Source organism: Triturus cristatus, chromosome 7 (assembly GCF_964204655.1).
Source record: "Triturus cristatus chromosome 7, aTriCri1.1, whole genome shotgun sequence".
NCBI lineage: Eukaryota > Metazoa > Chordata > Amphibia > Caudata > Salamandridae > Triturus > Triturus cristatus.
Genome location: NC_140590.1, coordinates 1,451,707,874 through 1,451,713,873, shown reverse-complemented (window position 1 = coordinate 1,451,713,873; position 6,000 = coordinate 1,451,707,874).

The following is a 6,000-nucleotide window of genomic DNA, read 5'->3' as shown; positions in this document are numbered from 1 at the left end:
TTGAGGATGCCTAAATGGACAAGCTGACATCTGAGGTAGCATCCCTGGTTAAGGTCAGAATATTCAGCGGTCTGCATCTAATCTGATCAAATCTAAGCTGGAATTTTTGTTTCTTTCAGCCACCTTCTGAAGATGAACATGGCCAAATGGATAAACTGACAAGGGAGGCAATATCCTTTGATTAGATCAGTATATCCAGCTGTCTACATCTAATCTAATCAAATCTTAATTGTATTTTTGGTTTCTTTCAGCCACCGTCTGAGGGTGAGGATGCCTAAATGGACAAGGTGACAATTTAGGTAGCATCCCTGGTTAAGGTCAGAATATTCAGCTGTCTGCATCTAATGGGATCGAATCTTAGCTCGTATTTTGGTTTCTTTCAGCCACCTTCTGAGGATGAAAATGGCCAAATGAACAAGTTCACAAGGGAGGCACTATCCGTTGATTAGATCAGTATATCCTGCTGTCTACCTCTAATCTAATCAAATCTTAATTGTATTTTTGATTTCTTTCAGCCTCTGTCTGATGTTGAGGATGCCTAAATGGACAAGCTGACAACTGAGGTAGCATCCCTGGTTAAGGTCAGAATATTCAGCTGTCTGCATCTAATCTGATCAAATCTAAGCTGGAATTTTTGTTTCTTTCAGCCACTTTCCGAGGATGAACATGGCCAAATAGATAAACTGCCAACGGAGGCAGTATCCTTTGATTAGATCAGTATATCTAGCTGTCTACATCTAATCAAATCAAATTTTAATTGTATTTTTGGTTTCTTTCAGCCACCGTCTGATGTTGAGGATGCCTAAATGGACAAGCTGACAACTGAGGGAGCATCCCTGGTTAAGATCAGAATATTCAGCTGTATGCATCTAATCTGATCAAATCTAAACTGGAATTTTTGTTTCTTTCAGCCACCTTCTGAGGATGAACATGTCCAAATGTATAAGCTGACAACGGAGCCAGTATCCTTGGATTAGATCAGTATATCCAGCTGTCTACATCTAATCAAATCAAATCTTAATTGTATTTTTGGTTTCTTTCAGCCACCGTCTGATGTTGAGGATGCCTAAATGGACAAGGTGACAACTTAGGTAGCATCCCTGGTTAAGGTCAGAATATTCAGCTGTCTGCATCTAATCTGATTGAATCTTAGCTCGTATTTTGGTTTCTTTCAGCCACCTTCTGAGGATGAAAATGGCCAAATGAACAAGCTCACAAGGGAGGCACTTTCCGTTGATTAGATCAGTATATCCTGCTGTCTACCTCTAATCTAATCAAATCTTAATTGTATTCTTGGTATCTTTCAGCCACCGTCTGAGGGTGAGGATGCCTAAATGGACAAGCTGACAACTGAGGTAGCATCCCTGGTTAAGGTCAGAATATTCAGCTGTCTGCATCTAATCTGATCAAATCTAAGCTGGAATTTTTGTTTCTTTCAGCCACTTTCCGAGGATGAACATGGCCAAATGGATAAACTGACAACGGAGCCAGTATCCTTTGATTAGATCAATATATCCAGCTGTCTACATCTAATCAAATCAAATCTTAATTGTATTTTTTGTTTCTTTCAGCCACCGTCTGATGTTGAGGATGCCTAAATGGACAAGCTGACAACTGAGGGAGCATTCCTGGTTAAGGTCAGAATATTCAGCTGTCTGCATCTAATCTGATCAAATCTAAACTGGAATTTTTGTTTCTTTCAGCCACCTTCTGAGGATGAACATGGCCAAATGTATAAGCTGACAACGGAGGCAGTATCCTTTGATTAGATCAGTATATCCAGCTGTCTACATCTAATCTAATCAAATCTTAATTGTATTTTTGGTATCTTTCAGCCACCGTCTGAGGGTGAGGATGCCTAAATGGATAAGGTGACAACTGAGGTAGCATCCCTGGTTAAGGTCAGAATATTCAGCTGTCTGCATCTAATCTGATCGAATCTTAGCTCGTATTTTGGTTTCTTTCAGCCACCTTCTGAGGATGAAAATGGCCAAATGAACAAGCTCACAAGGGAGGCACTTTCCGTTGATTAGATCAGTATATCCTGCTGTCTACCTCTAATCTAATCAAATCTTAATTGTATTTTTGGTATCTTTCAGCCACCGTCTGAGGGTGAGGATGCCTAAATGGACAAGCTGACAACTGAGGTAGCATCCCTGGTTAAGGTCAGAATATTCAGCTGTCTGCATCTAATCTGATCAAATCTAAGCTGGAATTTTTGTTTCTTTCAGCCACTTTCCGAGGATGAACATGGCCAAATGGATAAACTGACAACGGAGGCAGTATCCTTTGATTAGATCAGTATATCCAGCTGTCTACATCTAATCTAATCAAATCTTAATTGTATTTTTGGTATCTTTCAGCCACCGTCTGAGGGTGAGGATGCCTAAATGGACAAGGTGACAACTTAGGTAGCATCCCTGGTTAAGGTCAGAATATTCAGCTGTCTGCATCTAATGGGATCGAATCTTAGCTCGTATTTTGGTTTCTTTCAGCCACCTTCTGAGGATGAAAATGGCCAAATGAACAAGTTCACAAGGGAGGCACTATCCGTTGATTAGATCAGTATATCCTGCTGTCTACCTCTAATCTAATCAAATCTTAATTGTATTTTTGATTTCTTTCAGCCACCGTCTGATGTTGAGGATGCCTAAATGGACAAGCTGACAACTGAGGGAGCATCCCTGGTTAAGATCAGAATATTCAGCTGTATGCATCTAATCTGATCAAATCTAAACTGGAATTTTTGTTTCTTTCAGCCACCTTCTGAGTATGAACATGGCCAAATGTATAAGCTGACAACGGAGGCAGTATCCTTTGATTAGATCAGTATATCCAGCTGTCTACATCTAATCAAATCAAATCTTAATTGTATTTTTGGTTTCTTTCAGCCACCGTTTGATGTTGAGGATGCCTAAATGGACAAGCCGACAACTGAGGGAGCATCCCTGGTTAAGGTCAGTATATTCAGCTGTCTGCATCTAATCTGATCAAATCTAAACTGGAATTTTTGTTTCTTTCAGCCACCTTCTGAGGATGAACATGGCCAAATGTATAAGCTGACAACGGAGGCAGTATCCTTTGATTAGATCAGTATATCCAGCTGTCTACATCTAATCTAATCAAATCTTAATTGTATTTTTGGTATCTTTCAGCCACCGTCTGAGGGTGAGGATGCCTAAATGGATAAGCTGACAACTGAGGTAGCATCCCTGGTTAAGGTCAGAATATTCAGCTGTCTGCATCTAATCTGATCAAATCTAAGCTGGAATTTTTGTTTCTTTAAGCCTCTTTCTGAGGATGAAAATGGCAAAATGGACAAGCTCACAAGATAGGCAGTATCCATGGATTAGATCAGTATATCCAGCTGTCTTCATCTCATCTAATCAACTCTTAATTGTATTTTTGGTTTCTTTCAGCCACCGTCTGATGTTGAGGATGCCTAAATGGACAAGCTGACATCTGAGGTAGCATCCCTGGTTAAGGTCAGAATATTCAGCGGTCTGCATCTAATCTGATCAAATCTAAGCTGGAATTTTTGTTTCTTTCAGCCACCTTCTGAAGATGAACATGGCCAAATGGATAAACTGACAACGGAGGCAATATCCTTTGATTAGATCAGTATATCCAGCTGTCTACATCTAATCTAATCAAATCTTAATTGTATTTTTGGTTTCTTTCAGCCACCGTCTGAGGGTGAGGATGCCTAAATGGACAAGGTGACAACTTAGGTAGCATCCCTGGTTAAGGTCAGAATATTCAGCTGTCTGCATCTAATGGGATCGAATCTTAGCTCGTATTTTGGATTCTTTCAGCCACCTTCTGAGGATGAAAATGGCCAAAATGAACAAGTTCACAAGGGAGGCACTATCCGTTGATTAGATCAGTATATCCTGCTGTCTACCTCTAATCTAATCAAATCTTAATTGTATTTTTGATTTCTTTCAGCCTCTGTCTGATGTTGAGGATGCCTAAATGGACAAGCTGACAACTGAGGTAGCATCCCTGGTTAAGGTCAGAATATTCAGCTGTCTGCATCTAATCTGATCAAATCTAAGCTGGAATTTTTGTTTCTTTCAGCCACTTTCCGAGGATGAACATGGCCAAATGGATAAACTGCCAACGGAGGCAGTATCCTTTGATTAGATCAGTATATCTAGCTGTCTACATCTAATCAAATCAAATCTTAATTGTATTTTTGGTTTCTTTCAGCCACCGTCTGATGTTGAGGATGCCTAAATGGACAAGCTGACAACTGAGGGAGCATCCCTGGTTAAGATCAGAATATTCAGCTGTATGCATCTAATCTGATCAAATCTAAACTGGAATTTTTGTTTCTTTCAGCCACCTTCTGAGGATGAACATGGCCAAATGTATAAGCTGACAACGGAGCCAGTATCCTTGGATTAGATCAGTATATCCAGCTGTCTACATCTAATCAAATCAAATCTTAATTGTATTTTTGGTTTCTTTCAGCCACCGTCTGATGTTGAGGATGCCTAAATGGACAAGCTGACAACTGAGGGAGCATTCCTGGTTAAGGTCAGAATATTCACCTGTCTGCATCTAATCTGATCAAATCTAAACTGGAATTTTTGTTTCTTTCAGCCACCTTCTGAGGATGAACATGGCCAAATGTATAAGCTGACAACGGAGGCAGTATCCCTTGATTAGATCAGTATATCCAGCTGTCTACATCTAATCTAATCAAATCTTAATTGTATTTTTGGTATCTTTTAGCCACCGTCTGAGGGTGAGGATGCCTAAATGGACAAGCTGACAACTGAGGTAGCATCCCTGGTTAAGGTCAGAATATTCAGCTGTCTGCATCTAATCTGATCAAATCTAAGGTGGAATTTTTGTTTCTTTCAGCCTCTTTCTGAGGATGAAAATGGCAAAATGGACAAGCTCACAAGGTAGGCAGTATCCATGGATTAGATCAGTATATCCAGCTGTCTTCATCTCATCTAATCAACTCTTAATTGTATTTTTGGTTTCTTTCAGCCACCGTCTGATGTTGAGGATGCCTAAATGGACAAGCTGACATCTGAGGTAGCATCCCTGGTTAAGGTCAGAATATTCAGCGGTCTGCATCTAATCTGATCAAATCTAAGCTGGAATTTTTGTTTCTTTCAGCCACCTTCTGAAGATGAACATGGCCAAATGGATAAACTGACAACGGAGGCAATATCCTTTGATTAGATCAGTATATCCAGCTGTCTACATCTAATCTAATCAAATCTTAATTGTATTTTTGGTTTCTTTCAGCCACCGTCTGAGGGTGAGGATGCCTAAATGGACAAGGTGACAACTTAGGTAGCATCCCTGGTTAAGGTCAGAATATTCAGCTGTCTGCATCTAATGGGATCGAATCTTAGCTCGTATTTTGGATTCTTTCAGCCACCTTCTGAGGATGAAAATGGCCAAAATGAACAAGTTCACAAGGGAGGCACTATCCGTTGATTAGATCAGTATATCCTGCTGTCTACCTCTAATCTAATCAAATCTTAATTGTATTTTTGATTTCTTTCAGCCTCTGTCTGATGTTGAGGATGCCTAAATGGACAAGCTGACAACTGAGGTAGCATCCCTGGTTAAGGTCAGAATATTCAGCTGTCTGCATCTAATCTGATCAAATCTAAGCTGGAATTTTTGTTTCTTTCAGCCACTTTCCGAGGATGAACATGGCCAAATGGATAAACTGCCAACGGAGGCAGTATCCTTTGATTAGATCAGTATATCTAGCTGTCTACATCTAATCAAATCAAATCTTAATTGTATTTTTGGTTTCTTTCAGCCACCGTCTGATGTTGAGGATGCCTAAATGGACAAGCTGACAACTGAGGGAGCATCCCTGGTTAAGATCAGAATATTCAGCTGTATGCATCTAATCTGATCAAATCTAAACTGGAATTTTTGTTTCTTTCAGCCACCTTCTGAGGATGAACATGGCCAAATGTATAAGCTGACAACGGAGCCAGTATCCTTGGATTAGATCAG